Source organism: Aquarana catesbeiana, linkage group LG02 (genome assembly GCF_042186555.1).
Source record: "Aquarana catesbeiana isolate 2022-GZ linkage group LG02, ASM4218655v1, whole genome shotgun sequence".
Classification (NCBI taxonomy): Eukaryota; Metazoa; Chordata; class Amphibia; order Anura; family Ranidae; genus Aquarana; species Aquarana catesbeiana.
Genome location: NC_133325.1, coordinates 587598693 through 587619017, shown reverse-complemented (window position 1 = coordinate 587619017; position 20325 = coordinate 587598693). Strand labels below are relative to the sequence as shown.

The window sequence follows — 20325 nt, the reverse complement described above, 5'->3', positions numbered from 1 at the left end:
CCTTCAGGGTGCATGGGCTTGCCTATAGGTACAATATGGACGTTTACAACCTCCTTTTAATTTGATCTAATACTGCATGCCGTTTGCATCGCCTATGACGTACTATATAGAAACCTCCCCCCTTTTTAAAATAATCACATTTTGTTGCTTTGCAGTCTGAAATGAAGAAAGACACAGTTTTTGTTATATCCAGCTTTTTTTACTCAGTGCAAATTATAACATCCAAGTGAAAGATATAACACCAACTTGTCAGGAAAAAAAAAATTCAAAAACAGAATCACTGAGTTGGAAAAAAGGATCACTCCCCCCCCCCCCCCCCCCCCTACTAAGAATGACTTTTATAAACTCAATCAGATGTGCCCACTGTATATACATTGTTTTCCACCAAAATTGTTTGTTAATTCCTCACAGGATACCTTTGTGTTAATGAGCATGTTTTTCACTTGTCTTTACTGGGAACGTTTGGATTCCATAAATATCTAAAATATTATGGCCTTTCCTCTTTGAGCAGATCTTTCTAAAAATACTGGCCAAGTCTCGGACATGTTCGCAGCAGAGTAAAGTGGCTCCATTCACAGCTAAAGCCAGTGTGGTCAGTAATGACAGGTTTCTAGATATTTCTACTGGTGGTTTCTGCTTGTCCTTAAATCACTTTCCCCAGAAACAGTTAGTTACTGAGTGCACTTTGGCTGGAAAATGAAGGTTGCTCTGAGGAGCTACAGCTGAATTTAGCCAGGGTCATACACAGCTGGCTACACCCTATAAGGAGTTTTACAGTGTCATGGACACCTTCCTGCCAGCAGGTGAAACCAGCTTGGGTCAGGAAATGGCCACCTAAAGACTAAAAATATCAGCACTTTGCTCTTTGGCAGAATGTGGAAGACAAGATTCTGTCATTGGAAGTTCAGATTTATTAACCCTAAATTTACTCAACTAACATGTTTGAACAAAAAAAAAAAGAAAATCAGCTTGATGCAGCAACCTCGTTTTTCCCTTTGATTATTTCCAACCTGATTTTCACACTTAGACGAGGCTGCACAATATTTCACAAATGTCAGCTGCTGGTTTGAGCAAACTAACACACTGCATAAGGTACCATTTTAGGTTCCAGCCAATATTTCGTCCTTGTACATTATTTTCTATGGCAAGCACTGATCAAAGTGTTTTTTTTTTTTTTTTTTTTTTTTTTTTTTCTTGGGTCCCCAAAATGCATTTGATAATCCTATGCTTGTTCCTCCGACCCTTAGGCTACCAATTCATAGTGTAAATTTCTTTCTTGCGACCACGGGTTGCAGGAAAGCAATTTGCACAATTCCTCCATTGACAGACAGTGCTGATGGGAATCCCTCCTGCCCAGCCATTGTCTGCTCCCGGCAGGGGAAGCCGTCCCCGCCAGGAGAAGACCGTGATTATTGCTAGTGGCTATAGCTGCCGCTAGCGATAATCAGAAGAGAATCCGGCAGGCTGGTTGTACCCAAGTGTTTTTAATTGAAAGACATTTGCTATTTTATTAACTAGAGTGCTTTGTTGGTTTTCCTAATTTGATCTTGACTCTTTCAACCTCCTTGCCTATATCTAGACCTAATCTAATACACCAGCAGGGAGTGTATATTGCTTTCTATGAGTCAGCACAGTGGCTAAGTGGTTAGCAACTCCACCTAGCAGCAATAGGATCTTCAGTCCGAATCCCAACCATGACACTGCCTGCCTGGAGTTTTCATGTTCTCCCTGTGCCTGAGTGGGTTTCCTCCCAAACTCCAAATACATGCTGGTAGGTTAATTGGCTCCTGTTTAAATTGGCCCTAGTATGTGCATGTATGAATGTGAGTTAGGGGCCTTAGATTGTAAGCTCTTTGTGGACAGGAACTGATGTGAATGTACACTATACTGTCAGTGTAAAGCGTTGCATAAATTGATGGTGCTATATAAGTACCTGAAATAAATAAATAAATGAGTCGGCATCTCATAGACTGGCCATAGACGAGTCAGTGTTTTTTTTTTTTTTTTTTTTTTTTTTCATCCAGCGGGTTAAACAAAAAAAAAACTGACCAAATTTCCTCATCCACACGTTTGAGGTGGATCCCTCCCTGGTGTGTCTTTGTATTCTGACACTGTCCAAATACCAAATGCATAGATCAGCGCTGCAGTCTATAATCTGCAGCGCTGATCAAGCAGAAATTTTCCAACAGGGCGGTTGAACAGAAATTAGTTGGCAGATTGACTTTTGTTCAACCACAGTGGCCATACACAGATCAGAATTCAGCCAGTCCCTGCTAAACTGGCCGAGTTTCACTACATGTATGGTCAACTTTAGAGACCTGGTTACTTTGCCATGAATGAAAAAAATTTACTGTGTCTCCTGGTCTAACTCCCACCCCACAACTTGCCACCTCTTCACTCTGTCATCATTGTCACTCTGTTGCTGTAGCGGGACAAGGTTTTTGGGTATGGAGAAGCATGTGAACTCCTTCACGTTACAATGTTTGGGTCCGAGCAGTCATCCAGTGAGCTAAGCTCCAACATCATATATAACTGGAGCCTACTGAGGGTGGTCTTCGGCAGCTAGGAGGCACCAAGGTAGTTTACAACTTTCATGTAGCACTACAAAGCAGAAAACAGAGCCTGAACAGGTAATGAGCAAATATGGCTGCCTCTATGTACACATATAATTGCAGACTATGTACACATATATAATTGCAGACTAAACCTAGAAACAACATTTATCAACACAATTGATAGCATTATTTTTGTCAAACTGATCTATTTTCCATGCACATTTCAAAAATTCTCTGAGTGGAGTACAATACTGTTTTGTTGGGAGCATAGTATTGTTTTGTTAGAGAACAATGAAAACAATAGAAAGCATAGTTTTTGCATTTGGACCAAACCCAGGCTAGAGCAGATTTTCCCTCCATAGTCATAACCTTGTCTGATGGTGTCTGCACAGTATGTATGCAGGTATATACCGATCAGCCATAACTGACATAACCACTGACCGGTCAAAAGGGGTTGTAAACCATCATGGTTTTTCACCTTTATGCATTAAGGTGAAAAACCTTCTGTACTGCATGCATCTCTCTCTCTCTGTCAGGGTGCCCATGCTGACCCATGTCCACAGCCAAAGTGCCTACAATGAGCATGTGAAGATCAGAAATGGGCCATGGAGCACTGGAAGAAGGTGACCTAGTGTGATGAATCGTGTTTTCTTTTACATCATGTGGATGGCTGGGTGCTTGTGCGTCACTGGCCCAGGGATGAGAAGCGAAGAAGATGGCAAGCTGATGCTTTGGCCAATGTTCTGCTGGTAAACCTTGGTCCTGCTTTTTATGTGGCTGTTGCTTTCACACATGCCACCTACCTAAACATTGTTTCTGACCAAGTACACCCCTTCATAAAAACTGTATTCCTTGATGGCAGTGTCCTTCAGCATAATAATGCACCCTGCCACACTGCAAAAATAGTTTAAGAATGGTTTGAGGAACACAACAATGAGTTCAAGGTGTTGACTTTGCCTCCAAATTCTACAGATCTCAATCAAATTGCACATCTGTGGGGTGTGCTGGAAAAAGTCTGATCCATGGTGGCCCCACCTTGCAACTTACAGGACTTAAAGGAGAAGTATGGCCATAGCTTTTTTGCCTTACTTCTCCTATAGATCACAGGAGTACAGTTCATTCTGCACTCCTGTGATCTGTTTTCAGCTGACAGTGGGCTGAAGCCTGCTATTGACTGCCATCACAGAGCCGGTCCAGGCTCTGAAAATATCTGGACCACAAGCTCGGTATCCACCCAAAAGACTGGATCGGCACCTGGCCTGGACCTGCGATCCCTTGAGAGACTGAGCCAACCCCTCCTTTCCCCTCCACAGCCCATTGCTCCAGTGAGTATTGGAGGAGAGAACAGAGAGCCGCTGACTGACAGTAGCAGCTCTCTGCTCATTGCGGAAGGGAGAACTGAGCGAACAGAGGTGTTTGATTGCTCAGTTCTCACAATAGAGCCAGGGGGACAGACGCAGCATCGCATCTTTTGTAAACCCTGAACCTCTCTATAAAATGATCTGCTATTAATGGCAATTTCAGAATAAATTTTCATAATTGAATGTGACATTAGACACCCTGAATATGGGTGCTGTTACCTAGCCCTGGATTTCCCACATTAGCATAGGGGAATATTAAAGTCCTAATGGTGGTAGCAAGCTGACAGAAAATTTGAAAGGTTTGTCGAACAAATTTGATCCTGTCATGGTAAGTGAATGCTGGTTTTGTCATAAAAGGTGATCTTTTCGTTGGTCTGAATAGCGAAAATAAATTTTTTTTTTTTTTTTTTTTTTATATATCCTCACTGAAAGGTAGCTTTCTTAAAATTGTATTGGCCTTTGTAGTGGTGTATATAGACATTTTAGACACAAAAAGGACTTTAGTCTACCAAACAGCACACAGTAGCAAACGACTTGCACATTTGAAAAGGGTTGTAGGCGTTAGAGCCCACTAGGGAATACAAATGTTGACTTGCACTCTGTTGGCACTGAAGTCTGTGTGTGGACTATCTATAATTGGTATTACTTTTGTAATATTTTTTTTCCTGACCGTTGAGGCGCAGTCTGCCATGATTTTTTTTTTTTTTTTTAATATTTTTTGTTTTACTTTATTTGTACCAAAATATTAGTGTATGCCATGGAACTAACACTGTGGGATCTATTTATTTTATTTTTTTTAATCAAAAAGGTGTTTATTGAATAAGTTTTGACAGTTTCCAATGTACAAACAGTGCATTTGTTGCATATACTATAGTTACATTTCGTGGTTATCCTAGTGCCTTTAACTTTAATCCAATCATCATGACCTTTAAGTCCACAATATGCATTACATCTGGTGTTGAGCAACCCTAGCTCGTTAGGGTCCTCCTGTAGGGCACTGTAAGATTCTGGACATCACCGGTTCCCTGAGACTTAGCCCAGGGGTATCCAGCCATGGTGACCAGATTTTTTTTCTAATCTACGTGGGGACTTCCCCTGTGTTGATATACCTTTCTATGACCAAGGTGTTCCCCCATGTGCGGTATCCATGAGGCAACTGGGCGGTGTGATCGATTTCCATCCCATCAAGATGAGTTTTTGGGCTTGAAACAGTGCCCTAGAGAATGCTATTCTGACCATCTCCTCGGGAATAACCTCCTCCAGAACTCCCAAGATAGTGAATTTGGTCTAGGGGGGCAGTCATTTGGAACACTTGATTAAGCGTCCCAAGTACTGCGTTCCAGTATCAGTGGTGCTTTGGGCATGTTTCCCACACCTGGCCGCCTATCCATCTTATGTAGTCTAAGTGGGGAGTAGTGCACCCGAAGTACAATGTATAGTTGGGAGACTTTTTGGGCAACGTTAAGAGAGCAGGTAGTAATAAATTGCAGGACTTCCTCCTATTGGTCTTCCGTGAGTGGGCCTACGTCTCTTTCCCATAGGGACGTTGCCTTAGTGGGGTGAGCCCTTAAATGGTGTCAGCAGTATTTGGTAACAATGTGAGATGATCCCTTTAGTTTAAGTACTTGTTTGTAAGAGGCGGAAAATAGGGGCATTGGACATAATCCAGTGGTTAGCATCCCTCTGGGCGCCCACAGTGTGTCTGAGCTGGAGATAGGAGTAATACGTGGTGAAGGGCAAAGTAAACCTATTTTGTAACTCTGTGAAAGACAGCAACTTGCCATCCTGAAATATGTGAGACAGCAAAGTTACACCGAAGGAGTGCCACTTGGGTCCCAGCTGTAGTTTTGCCAGTTCAACACAGGAATGTTTCTCCCATATCTGGCTATATTCAGTGGATTGGGCACCCCCTGCATCTGCCTGCCCTTGTCCCATATTTTTTGGAGTAGAGTAAGGGTGGGTGTCTGTTTATTAGATTTATGGAACATCTGTGCCTCCAGGCCCATCGTAACAGTCTCTGCTCCAGAGCTGATCAGCATCAACCTTGGTGATGAGCCCACTGGATCATGGGTCATGGACACAGTCAGATGCTGCATTTGGGCTGCAATATATAGTACAGCCAAGGATTGGGCACTGCCAGTCCTTCATTGTCCTTGGGGTGTTGCAACTGTTCTAGTTTGATCCTGGGGGGGCCTGTATTCCACAGTAGGCATCTGAAGAGGGTGTTAACCACCCTGAATATTTTCAAGTGAATTACAACAGGGGAGTTGTGGAGAAAATATAAAAAAAACTGTGGCATCAATATCATTTTTATTAAGTTGGCTCTACCCGCCAGCAATAGTTTAAGATTATTCCACGTGTTAATTTTATCCCAAAATCAAGATAGTAGGGGGTACACATTTAATGGGCTGTGGTCTGCAAGTCTGTGTGATATTTGTATTCCTAGGTATTTGAATGAGGTCACTAATGGGATTGGACAAGAATCAGGCAGATCCACCTCCCGATCCCCCGTCAAACACCATTAAGGCAGATTTGGACCAGTTTATGGTCAGACCGAAGTAATGCCCAAAGCTGGAAATTACGGCCGCCACTTTGGCTAAAGAGGTAGTGGCATCCCCCGGGAAAAGCATCATGTTGTCAGCATATAACATGATCTTCTCATGAAGATCACCAAATCTCAAATCCATGATCCCCGGGCTGGCCCTCACCAGTGCTGCCCAGCGGTTCTATGGCAAGAGCAAAGAGCAGGGGAGACGGGGCAACCTTGCCTCGTAGCCCCCTCAAGGGGGCTGTACATTGGAAAAACATTGTGAGTAGGAGGCAGTCAATCTCGCGCAACTGTGAGGCATATGAATTGAAGAAAAAAAAAACACAAGCTGATGCAAAAGATATTTTGGGACACAGGCATGGTCAACTGGACATAGATAGAACTTTCCAGGCATTGTAAGTTGTATGTTCCATTATATCTTCTTGTGCCAACTGGGCACTAAAACAAGGGCCATGTATCCCATGACCACAGATGGTTCACATGCATCCAACTCGGTAACCTCACCCGTGTGGGCTGGTGTAAGCAGCAGAACCAACAAAAAGTCAGAAGTGTGTAGTAGAGGTCGACCGATATATCGGCCGGCCGATATATCGGCCGATATTTGGCTTTTTTTACTTAATCGGCATCGGCCGATTGTGCTGATAAAAAAAGCCGATTATAACTTCATCGGGACTTGCAAATGACTTCTGTAATAGAAGTCAATGCAAGTTTCCTGAGGTTCTCTGTGGAGAGGATTCTCTCCCCCCTGGGCAGCCTGCCAAGTCTGATAAAAAGAACTTGAAAAGATACAATGTATCTTCTTATCAATGAACTGAGCTCCGTGTGTAGAAGTTCTCAGTTTAACCATTTTAAAGACTAAATCTTTTCTGACACTTGTTGCTTACAAGTAAAAATCCTGTATTTTCTGCTAGAAATTCACTTAGAACCCCCAAAACATTATATATATATATATATATATATATATATATATATATATATATATTTTATGTCACACGGTATTTGCGCAGCGGTCTTTCAAACGCAATTTTTTTTTTTTTTAAATTAATTAAAAAAAAAAAAAACTAAGCAGTAAAGTTAGCCCATTTTTTTTCGTCCAAAAGTTTTGATTACCTGTTTTTGTGTATTTAATATTTAAGATAGTTAGTTATTTTTTTAAAATCTAAATTATACAGAGAAGTGAACTGATTGGAGGTTTGTTTTGTTTAATAAATGTTTAAATGTAAAAAATCTTCTGTATCACTTATTACTTAAGGTTGCTTCACACTGGAGCGGGCAGGCGTTGACGGTAAAACGCTGTTAGTTTTAGCGCCGCTTTACCGTCATTTTAGCGGCGCTATTCGGCTGCTAGCGGAGCGCTTATAACCCAGCTAGCGGCCAAGGAAGGGGTTAAATGTGCCCATGAAGCGCTGCTGCCGAAACGCTTTGCAGGCGCTTCGGCAGCGGTGCGCATTCATTTCAATGGGCAGGAGTGGTGGAGGAGCGGTATACACCGCTCCAAAGATGCTGCTTGCAGGACTTTTTTTTTAACATCCTGCCATCGCATCGCCTCAGTGTGAAAGCACTCAGGATATCACACTGAGACTGCAGGGGAGCCGTTTTATAGGCACTTTACAGGCGCTATTTTTAGCCCAAAAGCGCCTGAAAAACGCCCCAGTGTGGAAGGGGTCTAACTGTTAGATTTTATGAGATGAAGGGAAAAATAAAAAAAAAATCGGCCTAATATATCGGCCCAAAAAAATCGGCATCATATATCGGCCATCGGCCAGCGCGATTTCTAAATATCGGCATCGGCCAGAGAAAAACCCATATCGGTCGACCTCTAGTGTGTAGTCACTTGCTGTGTATTGTTTGCAGGGTTAGTTCCTCTATAAAAGGCAAACTGTATAAGGGACTTGGTGCCCGACATTTCCCCGTTCCTTGTATTTTCAAGCAGGGTTCATCCTGCACCATCTTTGAGTCCGCGGCGGCGGAGATCTTGCTCATTTTGATCCAGCTAGATGGCTGTATCTTGTGCGCTTCCAAAGAACTGATTCTGACCTCTGGCTGTTACCCCCAGCTTGACCAGGAATAACATGACATAGGATAACTGCAGCCTTTGTAACCTCTTCTTGACATCCGCAAACTTCGATCGTCTGCATTGCACCTCCGTGGAGAAATCCGGGTAGAATGAGATTTTGGTGTCGTAGTAAATGACGCCCTTCTCTCAGGCCAGGCGCAGCACTACCTCCCGATCCTTGTAATTCAGAAGCCTGGCCAGGACCGAGCAGGGAGGGTTGCCAGGTGGGAGGGGCCTCGGGGGGTACCCTGTGTGCCCTTTCCACAGTGTAGATAGGTGAGAAGGCTTCTTTGCCAAACGCATCCTGCAGCCAACCTTCAACAAATGTTGTGGGGTCCCTGCCCTCCACCTTTTCTGGGAGCCCCACTATGCTAACATTATTGCGTCTCAGGCGGTTCTCGATGTCCTCTGTTTTGTTAAGGGCTTGGAATGCCTGCTGAGTAGCCAATCTAACATCCCTATTCAGAGGGGGCAACTGATCTTCCACATCGCTCACCCTGCCCTCCACTACTGTGGTTCTTTCCCTGATCTTCTGGAGGTCTTGGCGGAGCAGAGACACGGTTTCCCTCAGCCTTCAAAACGTCTTTCAGGTCATCCACAGAGGCAGTGCACTTGTGGACTGCATTCAGGATCTCGCTAAGCGTGGGTTGAGAACTGTCCTCTAAAGGTAGATCAAATATATCGGGCATAGGGTCATTATGAGAGTCTAATGGCATTGTGTTATCTAGCAGGCCTGCATCCTCCCCGTCTACAGGCTCAGGGAAGTGTGTGCATTTGTGAAGCATTTAAGAATAAATCAGCAATACCCGACAGCTTCTGGGTATAGTAAAGCATATCCCTGGGCTGCTCTTTGGGCGTTTGTTTAACTTGCCCCCCTGCTCGGTTTTCTTCTCCATGCCTTGTGGTGCTTTAGGAGGCTGTGACTGCCAGGCACCATCTTGGCCAGCTTGGGGTGCCGCGGCGTCTCCACGGTTCCCCCGGGTCAGCATCGGCTCGGCTCAGGTAGCCAGCGGGTCCGGATGGGTCAGGGTGTCAGCGGGCAGTATTTGCGGCGAATTCCAGGCAGAATCGCTTGAGAGGAAAGGATTTTTCACAGGATCACCAGTCGGAGCTTCAGGCAGCAGGTCTGCTCACATGCCTCGTCAGGCCATGCCCCTTGTGGGATCTATTTTATAAAAATACTTCTTTACTACCATCCATCCATATATCCATTTTTTTTTTTTTTTTTCTTGTGGATAGAGTGGGGAAAAAAAGTCAGTTTTTTATTTGTGATAATGACCCCATTAGAGATTCTTCCTTGCTTCCTGTTGCTGCTGGGCCCATACAAGAAATGATAGGGGCTGTCCTTACTATGACAGGAAGGCATACACTGCAATAAAAACATTACCATTGCCAGAAGTTCTGCTCCTTACTCACCCTAATAAAAAAAAAAAAATGTTGGTTTTCTTTTTATTTATGTTTTTGTGTGGGTCCTGGTTGAGGAGTATTCCCATTTTTTATTTTTATTTTATTTTTATTTTATTTATTTTTTGTGTGGGTCCTGGTTGGAGAGATGTTCTTTCCTGAAAGGAAGAGAGGTGATGGCTCCCCAATAGGGATACAGATGGCAATAAAACCACAAATAGAGGCTGTAACCCTTTCCATACTTTTTCCTAAACTTGATTAAGAATTTAGGCCTGAGTTGGGATTTACAGTATAGTAAAAAATGCAATCAGTGCTAACACACAAAATGTAATTAACAATTCATTGCCAGCTGGACACTCGAAGGTAATCAAGGCACCTGAAAATAGTCAAAAGTACAAAGAGGTGCAGTGCAAACGATATGCAACCAAAATTCCAAAAATGTGTAAATGAGAAAAAAAGTCCAAATCTTTCGTAAAATTGACCACAAAGCCCAGACAGCTATAAGAGAAATCCACAAAAACAGAGGTCCAGAGACACATGGTATGTGTGATAATCCCTCCACCACTGGGATGCTTGCTCGCTCACCTTAATCCATGGACTTGTGGGTCAACAACGCGTACCCCCTTAGGGGGTAAAGTAAAGCCAGTGCAGCAGATATCGATCTGCCACAAACACGTTAATGAAAGAAGAAGCTCTAAGTGCTCTCTGTTCAACTAATCTATTGGAAGTACAGTGTATGGGGTGAGGAGCTACGCTCACATGACATCCCCCTCTGCCATACTGTGAGATGGACACTACACGATGGTTCGCCATATGTCTTAGAGCTTTTTATGATCGTTTTAAATGTGAGTAGGAACTTTTATATCTTAATAAAGCCTGGATTAGTTTAACAGAGAGCACTCTTTTTTCATGTACATGTGTTTGTGGAACATTTGGGGGATCGATATCTGCTGGCTTTACTTTACCCCTAAGGAGACACGCGCTCTTTGCTCCGTTAGCTCAGGAGTCCATGGATTAAGGTGAGCGAGCAAGCATCTCAGTGGTGGAGGGATTGTCACGCATACCGTGTGTCTCTCTGGACCTCTGTTTTCCCACACGTGGATTTCTCTTCTACAGTAGCTGCCTGGGCTTTGTGGTTCATTTTACAGAAGATTTGGACTTTGTTCTTATTTATACATTATTTTCAGAATTTTGATTGGATATCTTTTGCGCTGCACTTCTTTGTATGTTTGAGTTGGGATTTAACAATATATCTGTTAGGAGTTGTTTGTGAAAAGTGAAGGCTGTTGTTTTCCATGACTTTTGCTGTTTTTCATTCCTGTTACAATTTAAATTGGTTCTGTAACAAATGATGTTCTACTTCTAAAAAAAACTCTACAGGGGGAAATTTTCAGGTTTTTCTCTTTAGGGTTGGGAGGGAGGTGATGTATTTTTTTAAAAATGTTGCCTTGTTTCTGTTCCCACTGACATTATTGATCCTTTTAGCTATCTGTAAGAGGGGAATTTTTCCCAATGACCATAAGTGTATTCTTTATAGTGACCATCACACTAATATATCAAGAATTGAAAATGGTCAATTTTAACAGGGGTTCCTTAAGATTGCAAAGATATTTTTCAAGGGTTCCTCTTTGTTGAAAAGGTCGAAAGGCTGGTATAGATTGTATGCGACCTGGGAATTACTATTGCACACCTTTTTGTTTTATTTGATCTTCTTACACTTAGTTACAGCAGGGGCATCCAACCTGCGGCCCAAGCCGACTTTGAATGCAACACAATATCGTAAACTTACTTTAAAATGTTAACTTTTTTTTTTTTTTTTTTTTTTAATTTCTCGCACTGGTTTTATGTTGCCTTCATTCACTTAAAGTGGATGTAAACCCAATGTCATCCTTTCTAAACTACTGCCATAGGGGTTATCTATAAGGATATACATGACGCCTGCATGTATCTTTTACCTGTCAAATGTCTCCCCTCTCTCTGTTATTAGACCCGAAAAACTGCATATTCTGTGGTTGGGTCTGTTGTCTGGAGCTCGGTGGGTGGAGTCGTGATGTCAGTAGACTCCCCGCCCACCTCTACACTCCTCTTGTCAATATGCATTTTGCCCTGTGTATTTCTTACACTGAACTTCTGCTATGATCTCTAAAATCCAGTGAAAAGACAGGAAAGTAACCACATGACTTCAGCATGCCAAATCATGCTGAGGTGTGGAACAGCCAATCCTTGCAGAGCTGCTGAAGAAAGGAGTGGGGGTGGGAATTAAAAAATAATGCATGTCTTAGGCTAGTGCACGAGATATGTAAATCACCTGTCACTCACAGCAAGGGGGAGGATTTGACAAAGTTTCTCTGTTTTTGTCAAGTTTTATCTCACTGAACAATAAGAGGATTGCTCAGAGCTGGATTAACTCTTTGTGGCAAGACTGGGCTCAAATGATAGGAAATCTTATACTCTACAGTATGACATTAAAATAAATTCGGGTTTACATCCACTTTAAAAAAAAAAAAAAAAAAAAAATTTTTATTACTCAGGTATATTTATCCATATCGCTGCTCATTAACAATTCCTCTCCCAATGTGGCCCAGGAAAATCAAGTGTTTGGACACCCCTGAGTTACCTTATAGTTTTTGAATAAAGAACACCGACCCAGAAGCAGATTACCAGGCACTGCTATTACTTATGACCTTTTCTTGTTCTATGCATTAGCTTATTGGTATACTGTACATAATATCAGACAATTGATATTTTTGCTACCTCTATATATGTAACTGTACATTACTTTCAATGTTGGTGTATTGGTTCAGCTAAACTTTACCATTTGTTGTTGCCAATCCGTTATTTAAATACCAAATGGCACCCCAAAGAAATATAAATTAGTTATGTGATAGACAGGTGCAAAGTATTTCTATTTATTAGTAATAATTCAGTACAGTTGGAGGACTTAAAGTGGAGTTCCACCCACTTTTACAACTCTTCAGCATCCCTCACTAAACTGTGCACTGTAAACGAATTGGATATTTTTAAATTTTTTTTCTCAGCACCTACTGTACATCTGCTGTATTCATTTTTCACTTCCTCCTCCCTGGCCGCGGCCCATCGCATCATTTCCTGTTTGCAATGCCTTCTGGGAAGGGCCAGCAACTTCCTCTGACACCGCCATTGCTATGGAAACCTGACCTGAAAACTATTACACTGCTTGTGCTGCACTGAGCATGTGCGAGATCTGCAAGGATGAGATCCAGGAAGAAATAGTCTGGCTTCAAATGCCCACACTTAAGATGGCCACGGCCTGCTGTAAGTTTATAAAATAACAAATTACTGCTATAAACTAACAAAACAGACCTTAGTTTACAGACTAACTTTACTAGAATACATTAAGCTTGTGTATTATAGGGGTATTTTTATTTAAAAAGTATAATTTCGGCCGGAACACCACTTTAAAGTGGTTGTAAACCTCAGACATGAAATATGAATAAAGTATATCCCTCTACAGTGTGTATGTATTTCAATTAAGAACACTAATGCCCTGTACACACGGTCGGACATTCCGACGACAAAATCCGCCGAATTTTTTCCGACGGATTTTGGGCCAAACTTGTCTTGCATACACATGGTGGCACAAAGTTGTCGGAAAATCCGATCGTTCTGAACGTGGTTACATAAAACAGGTACGTCGGGACTATAAACGGGGCAGTAGCCAATAGCTTTCGTCTCTTTATTCTGAGCATGTGTGGCACTTTGTGCGTCAGATTTGTGTACACACGATCGGAGTTTAAATGATCGGATTTTGTTGTCGGAAAATTTTATATCCTGCTTTCAAACTTTGTGTGTCGGAAATTCCGATGGAAAAAGTGCAATCAGATTGTTTTGTCGAAAATTCCGATCGTGTGTGGGCTCCATCTGACTTTTTCAGTTGGAATTTCCGACGGACAATCCAACAGTGTGTACAGGGCATAAGTGTCATTTCTGTCTGCTGCTTCGTTCCTCTGCTATCAGAAGTAATCACTTCTGACAAGTTTTCCTGACACCAAGAGAAAAATGGTGACAGGGGAGGGCTCTTCAGCTGATTGACAGCCTCAGCTCGGTTCCTGTAAGCTGTATAGAAGGGGATGTGTCTCTTCCCTCCAATCTTCTCCTCACTGAGCTCTGCAAGAGTGTAATTTCATCTCTCCCTTTTTTCTGAACTCTCAGAAAGGTTTTATGAATTCAGCCATTTGAACAGGTGTAGAGAAGAGAAGACTGCAGATAGACGGCGAAGTTCGTTGCTCGGTTCTCAGTGCAGAGACGGCAGGGGGACAGATGCAGCATCGGTCTGGTGCTGCATCCACATAGGTAAGTATTGAGAAAAAAAAACATACTTTTTTTTAATATTAAAGACCCTGTCGGGTAAAATAAAAATCACAGCAACCACTACTGGATTAAGTGGGTAGCCTGATCTGAAACAGATTTGATGATCTATGGTGCTAGCCATATATGACATGGCGAAGTGGGTGCCAACCATGCATGTGATTCAGTAGATAGCAGTGTTGCAAAAGCCTTATAAATAATGTGACTCAAAGGGAATTGCATCTTCCATTCCGGCTGTTTGAAAAATGAGTAGATAAATGTGTTTACCTTCAGATAGAAGACTGCTGTAGAAGTAAAGTATGTAGGAGCTGTGCCCTAGAATGGCACCATAGGCCTGACTCTCAGCTGAGAGTCATGCCAACTTGTTTCTATGGAAACGGTAGCTCTGCATTAGCCATTGGTAAAAAGCACACTGAAAAATGTAACTTTTTATTAAAGTGACAGATGAAGTAGATATTTCAAAATGGACAGGAGATAAAAAAAAAAAAAACTTTATTACAAGCCCCAGTGATTTTAACCTAACATGTAATAAAAAAAACAGGTTATATATACAGGCCATCATGGATTAAATCTACACATCAAAATCATCAGCATAGAGCATTGTTTCTCAACTCCAGTCCTCAAGGCACCCCAACAGGTCATGTTTTCAGTCCTTCCATTATTTTGCACAAGCGATTTGATTAGTTTAACTGCCTTAGTAATTACCACAGCTGTTTCATCTGAGGGAAATCCTGAAAACATGACCTGTTGGGGCACCTTGAGGACTGGAGTTGAGAAACACTGGCATAGAGAGCTACAGAGCCGGTGCACCCTAGATACGTGGTTTCTATACGATTCACATGCAGTTCTGTGAAGTGCGGTTTCAGCCCATTCATTTTGGCTGAAATCGCACAGCACCGCACCCAAAGTAGTGCATGCACTACTTTTGGAACCACACTGCAACCGGATCACATGGTACTTTTGTACCATGCAATCCGGTGCTGGCAAACACCCTGCTCTTGGGGTGTCCTTAACTTAGTATTGACATGCGCTACAGGTCGCAAATGTAGTGCGTTATAAACGTGGGGCATGAAACGTGGCGTTCTGTTGTGAACTGGCCCACAGAAAGCTATAGTTATACAAATCTTCACTTTCCCTGAAAAAGTTTAAACCTGGACACCTGCGTGTCATGTAAGTGCCCCTGCTGCTTCCCCTGGTGGTTCTAAAGAAGAGCTTCCTGGAATTAAACTCTCTAGTGGCTGGTGAGTTCAAACTCCTCTGCAGCCTTTAACATTCAACACTCCTGGGAATGTTGAATGTCTGCCTCCTCCGCCACTTGCTGTGGTCCCATACTGAAGCACTAAAGTTACTATAGGACTTAGCAGTGATGGAATGGTTGGAGGGAGGAAACCACAAAGAACAGTGGGGGGACACAGGCATTCAACACTTCTAAAAATGTCAAATACTTACACTTGCCTTGCTGGAGGACCAAGAAGTTTGGACTAGCTGCCCTCCAGAGAGGTGAATATTGACAGCCTTCTATTTCAGGGAGCTTTTTATTATCCTTGAAAAGCCATAGAGTCACTTTAAGGCTACTTGTCACATTAAGGAACCAAACTGTAGATTCCCGGAAAAGATAACTATACTGTCTGTCTTCCCTTCCAGAGGATTTGTAGTTCTGTGTAGTCATTTTTGTCATTCACAGAACCTTGGCCCACTGCTTATTCAGCCAGGTAACTTCAAGTCAAGTTTCCATGTGTAACACCTTATTATAGGACAAAGGATCAGCAAAGTGGCAAAGCATTTTCAAATTTGTTTTTATTAAAAAACTGTTGAAATACATAGATGTAATTAACTGTTTGTCCAGAATTCCACAATAACAGAGCTGTTTTGTTTCCTCATTGAAGAACATTTGTGAAAGCTATTGTAATGCATAAAATGTGTGTACTCTGTGTTTGCTTTGCTTTTTTGATGCTTCTCATTGTAACTTGAATAAAAAAAAATGGTATTGTATGTGCACGAATTGGTCAAAGCCAACCAGGAAAGAAATTACTAGCATGCTTACAGTATTTCAGTCACATTCCACTGATATTGATCAGCGTGTTTGAGCAGTCTTATTCAGAAGCTTATTTAAAATGTCCTTTTATGAATGTATAATACGTGTACTATACACTGATATTACAGGCAGATTTTTTTTTTTTTTTAATAACAAACGTCATACTTACCTGCTCTGTGCAGTGGCTTTGCACAGAGCAGCCCCGATCCTCCTCTTTTCAGGTCGCCTTCCGGAACTCCTGGCCCCTCCCTACTGCTGAGTTCCCACATAGCCAGCAGCTTACTATGGGGGCACCTGAGCAGGCTCACTACCAAGGTGCTGCTCTGTGTGTCCGTTGACACACGGAGGGTGGCTAAGCCCCGCCTCTGCTTTCCTTATTGGCTCACTGGCTGTTGTTGACAGTAGTGGGAGCCAATGTCTCTCGCTGCTGTCTCAGCCAATGAGGAGGAAGAAACTCAGGAGAGCTGCTGCTCTCGTACAGATTGCTGGATCGAGATGAGGCTCAATTAAGTATTGGGAGGGCTGCTGCACACTTTTTTTTTTTTTTTTACCTTCATGCATAGAATGCATGAAGGTAAAAAAACCTTGAGCCTTTACAATTCCTTTAAGCCTTAAGCCAGCCATACATGGGTTGAAATGCAGCTGGTTCAGCAGGGACTGGATGATTTTTGATCCATGTATGGGCACTAGAAGTCGATCCTACAACCGCCCTTTTGGATTTATCCTGCTTGATCAGTGCTGCAGTCTGCAGCCTGCAGTGCTGATCCATGTATTGTGAGGACATGAAGTCTCATTGCTGTCAAAATACAATAGCTGAACAGGGAGGATTTCCCTATCTACATCGAGTGTGTGTATGGGGAATCGAGTGTTTGTTTTTTTTTTTGTTTTTTTTTTTTTCCATTCAACATGGGGATAAAAATGGCTCTGAGCTGCCTTGAAGTGATAATAAAGGTCGTCGTCTTCTTCTTCGTCTTCTTCTTCGTCTTCTTCTTCGTCTTCTTCTTCGTCTTCTTCTTCGTCTTCTTCTTCGTCTTCGTCTTCGTCTTCGTCTTCGTCTTCGTCGTCGTCGTCGTCTTCTTCTTCGTCTTCGTCTTCGTCTTCTTCTTCTTTTATTTTTTCCAAGTAACAAACATGTCATACTCACCTGCTCTGTGTAGTGTTTTTACACAGAGCAGCCTCAGTTCTCCTCTTCTCAGGTCCCTCGCCGGCACTCTTAGTCTCTCCCTCCAGCCAAGTGCCCCCCAGAGCAAGCATTGGCAGGAGGGGGAAGAGGGGGAGTCCCTGGAGAGCCTTGAAATTGTGACCGCATCAGGCAACTGCAAATATAAAAACCGCATGATGCATACATTCATTCTCTTTTAGGTTGTAACTACTTGTGAGCAGGGCCCTCCTAAAAGAACCCTACATATTCACTGCAGGCCAGGCAAATCTACATGCAGGCAAATTAAATATTTTAACCTTCTTCTTTTTTCTTTTTTTTTTATACTGGCTTCTTCATATTTAGTCATCACTGATTTTAAAGTATAGCTAAGTATAACTAAAGCCTACATATTTTTTCCATTTTAGATAGTTGGAAATGGTTAAAATACCTGCCAGGGTGTTTTTTTTTTTTTTTTTTTTTTTTTTCAATTTTGTTGTCGGTGCCTCATTGTGAAGATTTCCTTTGTGCTCACAACAGGATATGATAAAAAAACTCTCCAAAATTGGGGAAATCCCCTCTCAGACATTTGCCACTGGAACAGGTGTCCACATTAGAGGATTTTTCTTTGATTCCTGTTTTGATGACAACTCAAAACTTAGGACTTTCTCTCGCTTTCTGTGCCAATCACCAGGGAAAGTTATTCTCTCTAGAGAGGTCACAGACTCGGATAGGTGGTTGGGAGATGGCGAGACCTATACCTAACTGAAACATACCCATATGCTGACTGTATCACACCCCAGGGATGTACCATTGGTCAATGGCTTCAATCTCCCACATTTTATGGTGGATCATGTCCTGGTTCCCTGGAACTGAAAATAAATTGTTACCATAGATATGTTTTCCCTGTCTGAATTGATTAGATCAATGGGACCATGACTAACATGTTTCTTATTACCATATCTGACATATGTATCCAAAATTGTTGTAATATGTGCATTTTCTCTCAATAAAGTTGGTTTTTCCAATTAAAAAAGACAGAAAATTAAAACCTCTAAAGTATAGAACAGACAAGCTCCAAATCAAAAGGGTAATGCCGCGGACTGTACGGCAGACTTTGTCCTGCGGACTTTTCGACGGACTTTCTGAATGAACGGACTTGCCTACACACGATCAACCAAAGTCCGGATTCATACGTGATGACATACGACCGGACTAAAACGAGGAAGTTCATAGCCAGTAGCCAATGGCTGCCCTAGCATCGGTTTTTGTCTGTCGGACTAGCATACAGATGAGTGGACTTTTTGACCGGACTCGAGTCCGTCAAAGACTTGAAACATGTTTCATTTCTAGGTCCGTCAAACTTTTGGGGGAAAAAGTCAACTGGAGCCCACACACGATCGAATTGTCCGACGGACTCCGGTCCGCCGAACCAAGTATGCTGTGAAGTCCGGTCGTGTGTACGCGGCATAAGAGTCCAAAATGCCTTTAACATATAAAAATATTCAATGCGCTTTGCAGGCCGAATTCCCCCTCAGGGCTTCAAAACAGGCACAAAGCATAATGAATGAAAAATATTCAATTCATTATTTTTTTTATTAGAATATATTTCATTATGTGTTTTGTAGCCTGATGAGGGGAAGAGTTTTGTTGCTCCTGAAACCCATATCCTTTCCTAACCATGCAAAACTAACCTCCAGGAGATAGGCTGTATAAGTTTGTCTCCATGATTTCTAAGGTTCCCTTGCATGAGTATCGTGTATAGCACAGTTGGATATTGAAAAATGTAATCTGTCCGCAGGGCAGTGATACAGAAACTCTACTTAGAAGTAGTCAGAAAAAAATTTGTTTTAGCTCCAGATGGATGCCTACTCTTGCCTTCCCAGCACTATCCTTCTACCAGATGAATGAAAAAATTGCTGCGAATACCTGCTTTCTTAGAGCTGGCATTTGCATGTTGCATGGTGCTCCCTCCTTATGGCATGGTTGGGCACTGAGCATTGCATCGTGGGAGGCTGGAAGTAGGGAGCACTGAAAAAGGTAAGGGTGGGCATTATATGGCATGGATACTCCCAAGCAATCTTCTTTTCTTTAATAGCTCCCCATGTGTTCGCACTCCAGTAAGACATCTAGAAGATGGTTCTAATATTTAGAGCAGAGCTCCACCCAAAAGAGGAAGCTCCGCTTGTCGCCCCCCCCCCCTTCTTCTGCCACATTTGGCATCTTTTGGGGCGGGGGGGGGAGGAACAGGTACTCGGTTTTGACAGGTATCCGCTCCCACTTTCGGCCCCCTCCTCCTTCCCCTGCAGCCTGCCTATTCATTAAGCGCAGAGCGCTTCACGCATTTGCAGTAGGAAACCGGCAGTGAGGCCACAAGGTTTCAATTCCGTTTTCCCTCAGTCAAGATGGCGGTGCCAACACCCGATTGGAAAATTGGCTCGGATGAGAACACTGCTGGATTCCAGGACAGGTGAGTGCCCTAATATTAAAAGTCAGCAGCTACAGTATTTTTGGCTGCTGCCTTTTCAATTTTTTTTTTTTTTTTTTTTTGAAGAGGCCTGGAACTCCTCTTTAAATGGATGTCCACTGGCTGTATATACTTTGTCAGATACAGTTGTAATATACAGTTGTCAGATACAGTTTTGTAATAGTTTTATTTGTGTTTCTTAAATTCTGAACACGTGGGACAGCTATATTTGGGAAATTGAATAAATGTTTGGTAAAGCGTTCAACCCAAACCCAATGAATTGTGCCGCAAGGGTTGTATATTACAGTTTACGTATGAGGGAATCATTTTGTGCATTCAAGCTAATCCGATAAATCTAAGTTGGTGTTTTTCTTTGATTTATTTCAAATCCCAGTTTGTATAGTCTGTAGAGAT

The 20325-nt window shown here is 42.4% G+C and overlaps 1 protein-coding gene and 1 long non-coding RNA gene across 4 annotated transcripts in view; one reads left to right on the top strand and one right to left on the bottom strand.

Annotated features, from left to right (window-relative positions):
- HIVEP3 (HIVEP zinc finger 3) overlaps window positions 1–20325 on the top strand; it is a 204740-nt gene that overhangs the window by 109435 nt on the left and 74980 nt on the right. The window lies entirely within an intron of this gene.
- The window catches only part of LOC141128756 (uncharacterized), a 41864-nt gene that overhangs the window by 20734 nt on the left and 805 nt on the right, over window positions 1–20325 (bottom strand). The window lies entirely within an intron of this gene.